The following is a 12,525-nucleotide window of genomic DNA, read 5'->3' on the forward strand; positions in this document are numbered from 1 at the left end:
GTCAGCCAATAAAATTCATTTTTAGCAATCATAGCTTGTGAAGTTTTATTCAGTTAGCAAATGAATTGCCATTGATAAAAAATAATTTGAAATCTATAAACCTGATCTCAAGCCTGCAGATTTAAAGCTGAGCTTTTGCTTCACCCAGCTACATCAATAATTCAATATTCAGATTACGTAGCATAGCACTGTAAGTATGTCTGCCAGATATACTCATCTTCCCTTCCCTTCTCTTGTATACAACTCTAACACTTGAGATCAAAGTGTGATAATGTGAATCCTGAAAGTCTAGTTATAATTTTCTTACTTAATTGTTTTATGTTGATTTGTATTTCTCTTTTCACTGTGTTTCGTTATTGGTGTACAACACATGCTTCAACTCTTATTGCTGTCACAGTGATCTTATACTTTCCTTCATCATGTCTTGATTGATAGCGTTAGATATAGTATGCTAGATAACACCTGATTTTTTTTAAGTGTAGACCATATTACAGCATTGTAGTAGGTTAACTCTTTGAGGCCCTCTGTCTACAATTGTGTTCATTAATGTTTGCTGTGTATCAGCTGCAACAGAAGTATTTTTTCTCAGTGGAACCCTCATGTACACATTTGTGAATGTTCAATCTTTTCACCATCACAAGTGCTGCCAACTGTTGGGCATAACTCCAAAAATAATAAGTGAATGAAGCAGTACGCAGCAGCTTGAGGCCACCAGAATGCACGGAAGTTGTTGATTAGTTATATTCCACTGTATAATGGAATATTGTTATGTTGCATGGTATTATTGAATGATCAGTTTATTTATTACAACAAAAATGTTTCAATATAAGTGGTTTAGCCCATAAGAATAAGCCAAGTGTACAAATTATATTTTGAAAATGGGTACATATATGTTTATAAATCTTGAATTTAAAAATGTTAAAAAATCAAAAAATCACCTAAGAGTGTTAGAACACAATGAAAAATTTTTCTTTCTCAGGTCTGAAAAGATAAATTTAGAATTTTACACTCTGTACAAGAATAGGTAATGCACTAAAGACTCCAAATATTCTGAAATGTTTCTTCCAGCTGTAGGAGCATATTAGGCTAAGTTTTTCACAAATTTTGTCAGAAGTGAGTTGCTTTTCAGTAGTAATATTACTGTCGAAAGAAACAATTAAAACAATTTCAAACATCCATGTTGAGAGAAGACTGCAGTGTAGTTGTAGTTGTAGTTGTTGTTCAGCAGGACCTTACATATTTCCATACAGAACATCATTTCTGAATTGTTAAGCATGAATCAGTTTACAGAAATGTATCTTGTTTTGTTATTTGACCAGCAGGGATTGTTTATTGCTTTATGAATGAGATAAAATGGCATTTCATAGTTCCATTTAAGAAACAAGAATATAGATTTTGCTGCTAATTACATATTACGTACTGTATGCAAATATTGCACTGGAAATGCAAAAAATGACATCCTCAATCTGGGTGTAGTCTCACTTGTTAGTCTTTAGGTGATATACTTACTTCTATCACACGAGATTTTCAGAGAAAACCTTGATGGTGTAAAACTGTGACTGCACATTACGGTAATTAAGAGACTTGACTTATTACTTCATTAAATATGCTGAAAGTGTGGCGTAAGTAGTTGCTTTGTGGATTATTTAAGACTAATTAATGCTGATATGGACAACAATAAAAGTCATATTATTGATCAAAATACTTTAAGTTGTTTAGATGTAAAAGTTACGTCTGACCACAATAATGGTCAACAATAAAATGTGTCAAGCTGTTAGGTTCACATCACAAAAAGACAATGGAATATAACAGGGAACAAAATCAGAAACTTGGTCATGGTGCTGAGATATAATGTACAGAAGAACATTATGCAGACATTTGCAGAACAGACCATTTTGATTAAAAAGTAACGTATTTCTCAAATACCTATATTCATCTAGTGCCTCGAATTCTGTTTTCCCCCAAAAGATACTGAGGTAAAATTAAACAGAAGCAGGGACAAGGGATGAGATTAAAAGCATCTAGTCCTAGAAAGAGGACACACTACTTAATTGAGCGCACAAGCTGTAGCCAATAGTTAAAACTTCATTACCACAGGTGTTACAAAATCTTTTAGTCTGTTATCAGAAAGCGAAACACATTTATTTGTCCGTACTTTTGCAACATATTGGAAGACTCTCACTTTTACTCTATCTCAAATGAATTTGTTATGTATGAGCCATGGTTTGGTTAGGGTATCACTCACTCTTGGTAACTGTGTTGTATGAAGTGGTTCAGAATTACTGGAGAATGGGATATTAACTATAAACGTAGATTAATTCTCTAGAAGAGATAACTGGAGCATGGAATAATGCATTAATTTCGTGAAATTTTAATTTGTCTTGTAATTCCCAGCCAGAGAACATTACCAAATTTGCTTTGCTGTTCACTACCAATATGAAACGATGGCACTGCAAAACTGACACTTTTCCAGTTTGTCTGTTGTGTCAAGAGTATTTTTGAATTATTAACTGGAGATTGTAATGTTTCCAGAGGGTTAGGTACTTTCTTTATTTTATATTCGTTGATAAGGCCATTACTGCATTACTATGGCATCATCGAAATAACTTTTTTCTCTGCAAGTTTTTCCTTAATATAGGTATGTTTGAAGTTGATATGTCATACCATTTTTGGTGAGTTATGTATCCTTTCTTGTGCAACGAAACATTCACTGCATAACGTAGTTGATAATTGGAGAAGACTAAACGGCCAGTTGAGAATTCGAAAGTAATACTGTGATTACTTTTAAACGCGAAGCGCTGCAGATCAGCTGGTTTGAGTTATTACTGGACATAGCTGTTGTCAGTAAACACATTGTGAGCCTGTGTGTAGAATGTGAAACATGTCTGTTGCTTTACAGAATTCTGATAAAATGTAGCAGATACCTTTTGAAACTCATTATTTCTGATGGATGTTTGATTAGATCATAAAGAGCCACATGTTTAGAAAAATGTTGGAAGAAATAAGAAGAGCAACAAGAGCTATACATGGTAAAACATCAATAAGGAATAAAAGTAGTATAAAGAAAAACACCTCAGATTTATCAATGATATTGTCACATGGCCAGCAATTACGTACAGATAATTTTTTTTGTTTAGTACATTTTATGCCAATGCAGGATGTCCCATTTTAGTGTGCAGTTATTTACTTTTTTATTCACTGTCACAGGCATAATTTTAGCTTTATTTTTAATGTTGTAGGGGAAAAGCCCCGACTTCCATGTAGAACTGTTTATTATCCTTGCTCTACTACTGATCAGTAAAAAAAATATGAAACAACAGAACTATAAATCTGTGTTTTTTCCGTGACCATTGTTTCTCCAAGAACAAACAAAACAACTCTCCTGGATTTGGCTTTTACGACCCCCCAAAAACCGAACTCTACATTCTGTCACCCTGATAGTCTGACTTGGATGATTAGTCACTTGGCTGAGGTTGTATAAATGCGTCACGTGGTGTTGTAGTCTTGGGACTCTTGTGGTCATCACCTTCTTGACACTCATTGTATGTATCATTTATTTTAATTTTTGTGACTGAGTAGGGACCTAGATTGTTGGCTTTTGTCTTTAATTTTGATCCAGTTTGTGTTCGTTTTATTGCCACCAGGTGACCAACTTTGTATTTTAAGGCCATTTCTTGCCGTCGGTGGAAGCTAGCACGGCTTTTTTCCTGCACCTTGCTGAGTTTTAGCTTAAGATCTTCATTCAGTTTATTGCATCTTTCTTCAAATGAATGAATCATTTCTTCTTCTAATAATTTTGTGATGTGAATCAGTCTGTGCCTGCTACTTAACTGCTGTCAAAAGTTCAGACCATGTGATGGTATCACATTATTCTATTCGTTAGTGTTATCTATACTAAAATTAGCAATTGTGGTGGCATTGCAATTGATACTACTGGAGGCAGTGCTTGGTGATAATTAGTAAAATATCACGAGAATTCCGCAGACTCTGATAGCAGTTGTGCAAGATAGCGCCATGGCCAACAATGCGTGCCTGCTGGTTCCATACTCCACTGGCTGCCAACAAGAACGAACTCTGTGGAATGGATAAAGAACAACCCTGCAGCAGCTGGTTTGGACTTTGTTTTTGGATTGTGCTTCAGGAGTGACCCGAGTTGCGTACAGATACAATAACCAACTATTGGTATGGATTAATTATTTGCCCTTGTGCAGATTTCTGAGGTCGACAGGTCGCTGGTCTGCTACCTCTGCTTTATCTATGTTGAGGAATGCCACAGCAATGTTCATAGCCAAAGCAGAATTGGTCCTCTCAATGTGTCTGTTTGATCTAAAAGAGTCCTCTTTTTATAAAAATGTGTTCAGTTCTTTCTGTAATGCAGTACTCCTTGAATTCTTGAAAAGTAAAGCTTCTACATTTGTTTGTAAATACGTGGACTGGATTCCCAAAATTAGTTCTCTCTTAATTCCATCTTACTAATTGCTTCTGCTGATTTTGTAGTCTGGGCAGGATATGGTCAGGTAAATTTGGTAAATGTATCTATAATACATAGAAGATGGTTGTATCCTTCGTGAGTTTATTGCTGTAGTCCAATGTGATCCATAAGTATATAATGGCTCACTTTCTTTGAATAACGGTTGAAGGAAACCTTCGTTCTTTCCTTATTTCTTAATCACAATTAAACATTTTATATAGTTGGAGATCACTCTTTTCACCTCATCAGTCATATATGATATATAATAATCTTGTTTTACATCCTGTACAGTTCGCTGGACAGCAAAATGTACCTTCTCATGCATGACCTTGATGATTTCATGTTGCACAGTGCATGGAACCATGCTAGTCTCTCTCCCATCATAGAAATTTAATTTCTCTGAGACACTAACAGTAGCAAAAACTTCAAGCTCATAATGGTTTTATTCCTCATCTTGCCATGTTGTTTTTTACTCGTAAATGAGACTGGATGGAACTTGTCATCGATTTTCGTAATAACACGGCTTCAAAACATTCTTTGCTTGTGTATGTGTGTAGTTAAGTTTCACGGTTTGGACTGTAGATTTTTAAAACTGGATCCAATGAAAGGATATCTTTGAGTGTCTAGAATGCTTACATCTGGTCATCTTCAAACTTATATTCTTGATTATTCTTCACTAAATCACTCAGAAGTTTGGCAGTTGTATAGAGTAATTTAAGATAAACTTCCCAAAGTATCCATAGTCCTAGGAAACTTTGTTGCAATAGATTTCAGTTCAGGAAAATTTTTAATTGCTGTTGTCATTTTAGAAGGAGGTCGGATTTGTCCATATTGTGTAACATATACAAGAAATTAAGAGTTCTCTTCAAGAATGGCCAAGCTGTATTCTGCTGCAGTTTCTAACACTAAACCAAAGCTGTTGAAGTGCCTCATCATCACGCTTTGTTGGTGTTATATCATCCATGTAAATACATATGAGGTGCCCTTGAGCTAGTGCCCAAAAAACAGTGTTTATAAAATGCTGGAACACTGTAAGTGAATTTGGTAATCCAAAGGGAACTTTCTTGAGGACTGGTGTGCAAAACAGATAGGTGTCTTGTTGTTTATATAAAAGATCTTTTGTGTGGGGCAATGGGTAATGATTTTTCACTGTAATTTTGCTTAATTTTCATACAGACACTATACTCACCTTGTTTTTATTTTACAGCTACAACCTGGCTAGCACATTCATATGAACTTTGTTCTATTATTGCTTGCTCAAGTCACAGCTGGGTTTGGTTGTCAACAATTTCTTTCTCCCTGGTGACAATCTTCTGGGTCTACTGTGTGTTGGTTGCTATTCCCTCACAACAATCTTTATTGTCTCTCACAACAATCTTTATTCTGACATCAGTGAACTTTATCATTGTTGGGGTGTAAATAGTCAGTAAATCTTTGGTATCTTCCTTTATTTCATCACTAACTGAGCTTTCAATACTTAATTCTAGCTTCTTTCCTGTATGGATACACATACGATGAGCTTTTCGTTCTGGCTCTCAAACAGTAACTCCATCATTGTTTATTAAAACTTCTGTTTGGTCTAGTAGATCATTCCCAACTACCATTTCTAAATACATAGTGCTCTAGAAACCGCATAAATATCTGTTTCAATTTTCATATCATCAATCTCAACAATGTCTGTAAATTACTCCTGTGGACAGATGAAGTTTTTCCCAAATACTGTCCAGACTACATCTGTCTCTTGCAAACTGGGAGCATTCATACTCTCATAAACATATTGTCATAATAAATTGACTACCACAAGCAGTTAGCATCTTCACCCCTTGGTTACTTATTCATAATTTTTTAAGTTCATAGTTGTTAATACTATTCTTCACAGTTTTTGCATTCATTGCTGCCGTTTGATTATTCTTCTCATTCTTGGATTCAGGCGTGATATGCCAAACTTGTTGCAGTTGAAGCATATCTTTCCCTTGCTCTTGTGGGTGCAGTCACTTGACCTGTGGGCACTGGGACCACAGTAGAAACACTTTATGTTTGGAGGCAATTTAGTACTTGTTACTTGAGTCTTTAGCATCTTTCCTACCGGAGTTTCCAAAATTTTCATTGCTGTAAATTTTGTTATTTCTTTTCACGCTTGACTTTAAAGCTCTTTTGAGATGACTCATTTTCTATATCAGCTCAGTTGGTCATTTCTTTCACTGCGAGAAAATATTCTTGAAGAGATTCTTCCCATTCTTCTTTTTTCTTCTATACAGCATTTATTGGATTTACACAGAACTTGTTTTCATGTCAAATTCTTCTTGTAAAGCTTGTTTCAGTGTAGCCCATGATGCGAGACCATTCTTAACCTGAATAAAAAGCTTAGCCAAACCTTGAAGTTGACTCAGGCCCACTGTCTTCAAAGTATATGATTCACTATTTAACTGATCTATCACTGCTGTTAAAGGACTTTAGGGGACAGGGGTGTTCAGAAAATCAACCAAAAATGTAAATTTTCAGTTTATTTTTTACTGATTAGTAGAAATCATCGACAATAAATTCCCAAAGTTTCAATTATGAAATTGCATGCGAAGTGCCTGAAAAATAATTAAATATGTGATGTGACCTTCCTGCCATGCCCACTTTTTGAAGCAACCCTTCAATACTATCATAATGAACAGCAGTTCTATACATCTAGAAAGCTGTGATTTAAAAGCATACTATTTGGTTTTATGTATCATATGTGACTGTGTTCTGTATCTTAGAAACATTAACATACCAATTGCCTTGTTTATTTTGCCACATTTCAATCTGCTACAGTTGTCAGAACTGTGACTTATGATTCAGTTTTTGTATTTAATGTTGGGAAATTTGGGAAGATCAAGGTATTAGAGATAACAGCATTAAGATAGGAAATTTCACTCAAGGCATTCTGAGGAAAATAAATTTTACACTGCCTATCTGCTGCTGAAAAGTCAGTTGAAGACATAGTAAGACAAAAACCAGAAGAGAAGCCTTGAAGGGAAAAAAGACCATGACCACAAATCCAGAGCCTTCAGAAAAGATGGGAAAAAACCCTTGGGTTGAACTTCAAACTGCAGAACCTCAAAATTATGTTTTTTAAAGTTTACGCATTTTTTCCTCACAATCTGTGAACGCTTGAATTATGTAATTTTGTACACTTATTTCAATAAACACAGTAAATGTTGACTCAAAAGAAAATTTTGAAATTCTGGGTGGTGAGCTGAGATTGAGACAAAGAGCAATTAATTTTGCATAAATTTTATATATTATACTTAAAGAATTATAATTAAAAATTATTTAAGTTCTCCTATTTGATATATTCAAAAAAGCTTAGGAGATAAGCTTACAATATACAAAGAGATTAAACAAAAAGAATTTTGTAGAAATCTCTTGAATAATTTCTGGAAAAACGATACATATATAATTTTTTGAAAATAAAGTTTTTAAATTCCATAAAAAAATTGTCAAATGTATATAATGTAAGGAACTTAACAGTAATTGTGTTAATTTCATGTAAAGCATGGTACAAAATTTCATTGCAGTATCTTCAAAATTGTGCACCTTTTAAATAGTGCATGTCTTTCATGATCATCCCCTTTTAAGAGCACCATTTCTAAATTGAATCTTTTTGTGTTTTGTTTTCAAGTAAACTCAGTTTTTTCTAGATACGTATTTTGACTGCACCTTTTTCATCATAAGCATCATCACCATTGTCTTCACATTCTGTGTCATCGTCAGTTTTCATTGCAAGTTGTTAATTTTAGATAAATAACAACAAATTTTGGCAGTCATTTCATTTCTTGTCCCACTATCTATACACAATATTTTGTATATTGCTCCCACTTCTCTTCTGAAAATGATGCTTTGTGTTGGGCTTACCAGCTATTGATTGAAAAGTAAAGCCAGAAAATTCTCTTAAACACTTCCAATTTCGTCCGTCATTAACTTATGTAGAGACTTAATAGTTTCAACCAGTGCACTTGTAATATTAATAAGGGGAGGGAGGATATAGAAATGGAGATGTTAGGTGATTTCACCTAATGTTGTCATTTCTAGATCCTCCCTCCCCTTGATCAGCTATTTCTCTTTACGTCACAACCTTTAAAATTTCTACATGTGTCACTATGCTACTAGTATCGTTGTTAAAATGTGATTCCTCATCTTAGATCCAAATTCAGTGCAATTACACATTGCTCTGACATTGCTGGCAAAACAGCGCTCAGAAAAGTTCCTTGTAACGCTGGCAAAACAGTGCTAAGAAGAGTTTGTTGCAAATGTCATAGATTAGGCAGTAAAACTGCATCGTCATTCATTCAGTTGATTTTGGACAGAGTCACCAAACTCTATGGGAAAATTGGTTTCCAACATTTTTTTTGTAGAAATATTTATGCTGCAAATGATTGATATGTGGATACTGGTGGTTACAGTATGAAATACTTAACATTTGTTCAATGACCTGAAGCTGACTTATATTGTAAAGCACCTTCAGTCTGTCATAATGGCAGTTTTCTAGACTTTTACATGAAGTCCTGTGACATTACGATTTGTAAAAAGTCATGTTATAGAATAATAGGAGAAACATTGTAGACCTCACTTTTTACATTTACTTAGTGTTGTTTATTTTAAAGAACTTTCAAAGATATTGATCAAATTTTAATCACACCAGTCTTGTTTTCCCTACACTGTTTAATTTTCTATTTTTTAAAATACAGTAATTAATAGTAGCAATGGAACTATGACATTTCTAGTTTTATTGGAGCATGACATAGGTTAAACAATTAAATACTAGTATTTTATAATTTATAAATGCAGGTTGTAAAGAAAAATTGTAAGATTATAATTTGAACTATAATTTTTGTAAAGCTCAAGAAAAGAGAAATACAAGCTAAAACTATGTATCAGATCAAGGATATCAGATTGGGAGAGGAGAGGTGGGGGAATCCAGCGTTATATGTTAATGAATATGAGTAAAAAATTAATACCATTGAAGGAATAAAATACTCAGCCAGTATGTAAAGTACATGCTATTGATAGACCATCATAAAGATAGTGTTTTCCTTGTATTCACTTACTGCATTGTCTCTCAGGACAGCCAATATTGCGTATATAAGAAAATTACATGTACTGTGTTATTTTTGCTCTCACCGGGGGCTGGAGTAATGCGCCAATTCATTAGTTTTCCTTTGATGCTGGTGTCTGTCCGTTTCAATTTCTGTTTTTGTGTAAATAAACTGCTAGTTTTCGTGGTGGAGTTGGTGACTACATGGAGACAGGAAACATTTTTTGTCCATTCATATTTTTATATTTCATTAAAGAATTCACAGTGGATGCCATTTTATACAATATAATGTTTATAATTTATGAGGTTTTTCTCAATGCAATTATTAGAAAATATGCCCTTGTGTCTCCCATCAAATTTCTGATTCAGTTTTTGTTCATAATATTTAATCAAGTCATTTTCTTCAGGTTTTTGCTGCTCAGAAACATACCATAATTACAGTTATGTCTTGATTTACAATTTGCACATTTCTTCTAGTAGAAGAGTAACAGACTTTTCCTTTGGTATTTTATTTGTGAATCGGCCTGGATTCAAGTAATTTTGTAGGAATGCTGCTTTTTGCTACACTTACATTTGTATAGTGTAGACTTTCGTATTTTCATTAAAGGTAAATTTTTGCCATAATGTTAAGTTACCTTTGAAAAGTCCAATTTTGTTATGTGGTTTTGGAACATATATTCTCCTAAATGGTGTAGGAATAATCAAAATGCTATTAGTGCCGTTAATTACAAATCAAGTGGCTCAGTTGTCAAGTTTTTACTGAGAGTAGAAGAGAAATACATTGTTACTTGAATTTGTAATTTTTCTGTGTATACTTTTGAAGAAAAATGTACTTGTCTGCAGAGTTTGGTAATAATAATCAAAAAAGCAGCTGCAGTGTGTAGTATTTATGTAGCATCTAAAGAAAAAAAGAAGAAGATATTATGTTAGTGTGTTATAACATATTCTGTGAGTTAATAGTGGTCATGCTTTAACAGTGAATTACACATATCAAAAAAAGTTTTGCATCACCTTGCTTCGGAGAGTTCTGGAACCTGTACAAAAAACTGGAATAGAGATCAATGTAAACATCATTTCCTCCCTTTTTGTTGCTCATGAAAACCACACATTGCATGTTATACCACCATACGGCGAGACCTTCAGAGGTGGTGGTCCACATTGTTGCACACACCGGTACCTCTAATACCCAGTAGCACATTCTCTTCCATTGGTTCATGCCTGTATTTGTCATGGCATACTATCCACAAGTTCATCAGTGCACTGTTGGTCCAGATTGTCCCACTCCTCAACGGAGATTCGCCGTAGATCCCTCAGAGTGGTTGGTGGGTCATGTCATCCATAAACAGCCCTTTTCAATATATCCCAGCAAGTTCGATAGGGTTCATGTCTAGAGAACATGCTGGCCAGTCTAGTCGAGCGATGTCGTTATGCTGAAGCACGATGGGGTCATGAATTGTCCATGATGATGAATGCCCCGCCAATATGCTGCTGATATGGTTCCACTATCGATCGGAGGATGGCATTAACGTATCGTACAGCCGTTACGGCGCCTTCCATGATCACCAGCGGCGACGTTGGCCTCACACAATGCCACCCCAAAACAGCAGGAAACCTCCACCTTGCTACACTCGCTGGACAGTGTGTCTCAGGCGTTTACCCAGACCGGGTTGCCTCCAAACACGACTCCGACGATCGTCTGGTTGAAGTCATATGCGACACTCATTGGTGAACAGCATTTGATGCCAATTCTGAGCGGTCCATTCGGCATGTTGTTGGGCCCATTGGATACCACACTACACGGTGTCCTTGTTGCAAAGATGGACCTCGCCATGGACATTGGGAGTGAAGGTGCACATCATATAGCCTATTGCACACTGTTTAAGTCGTAACACGACGTCCTGTGGCTGCACGAAAAGCATTATTCAACATGGTGGCATTGCTGTCAGGGTTCCTCCGAGCCCTAATCTGTAGGTAGCGGTCATCCATTGCTGTAGTAGCCCTTGGGCAGCTTGAGCGAGGCATGTCTTTGACAGTTTCTGTCTCTCTGTATCTCCTCCATGTCCGAACAACATCACTTTGGTTCACTCCAAGACGCCTTGACACTTCCCTTGTTGAGAGCCCTTCCTGGCACAAAGGAACAATGCATACACAATTGAACCGCAGTATTGACTGTCTAGGCTTGGTTGAACTGCAGACAAGACAAGCTGTGTAACCCCTTCCTGGTGGAAGGACTGGAACTGATTGGCTGTTGGACCCTCTCTGTCTAATAGGCACTGTTCATGCATGGTGGTTTACATCCTTGTGTGGGTTTAGTGACATCTCTGAACAGTCAAGGGGCTGTGTCTGTTATACAATATCCACAGTCAACTTCTATCTTCGGGAGTTCTTGGGACTGGGCTGAAGCAAAACTTTTTTTGATGTGTGTATATTGGTAGCAGGGAAATGCTTCCTGATTCACAAGTATTTAATTGCATTGATAGAACATAGTGAGTAATTAAACCCTCAGTACATGTTTGAGTATAGGAAGGAGAATATGTGTTCCATTGACTAGAAACAGAGCCTGTCAACACACAAATGTAGACACTGCTTCTCAAGTTTTTGTAATGTAAAATCCCTTATACCTGAGGAAGGGAAGTAATAGGGAAGGAGGTGAAAAGAAAAAGTTGCTGAAACATGTCTTTGGGGAATTGTTCTTTGAAGGTAATGCTAATGAACATAACCTGGTCAGACGATTCAGTGGTTGCAGGAAGTATGTTATAGAAAGTGAACCAAACTGAGAAAGAGATGTAGCATTTAAAACAAATACTAACAAAGAGATAGAGGGGCTGGCCAGTACTTACCTCAGCTCAGTACAGCCAATAGATACACATAAAACAGAACTGAAAATTTACGTTCTTAGCTTTCGGAACAAATGTTCCTTCATCGGGGAGGAGAGAGGGGAAAGAAAGGGAAGAAGGGAAAGGAGATCCAGTTACTCACAACCCAAGTT

General features: G+C 35.8%; 1 protein-coding gene across 13 annotated transcripts in view; it reads left to right on the top strand.

Moving 5' to 3' along the window:
* LOC124773262 (protein bric-a-brac 2-like) overlaps positions 1-12,525 on the top strand; it is a 533,990-nt gene that overhangs the window by 109,116 nt on the left and 412,349 nt on the right. The gene's annotated exons all lie outside the window — the stretch shown is intronic.

This window comes from Schistocerca piceifrons, chromosome 2 (genome assembly GCF_021461385.2).
Source record: "Schistocerca piceifrons isolate TAMUIC-IGC-003096 chromosome 2, iqSchPice1.1, whole genome shotgun sequence".
Lineage (NCBI taxonomy): Eukaryota > Metazoa > Arthropoda > Insecta > Orthoptera > Acrididae > Schistocerca > Schistocerca piceifrons.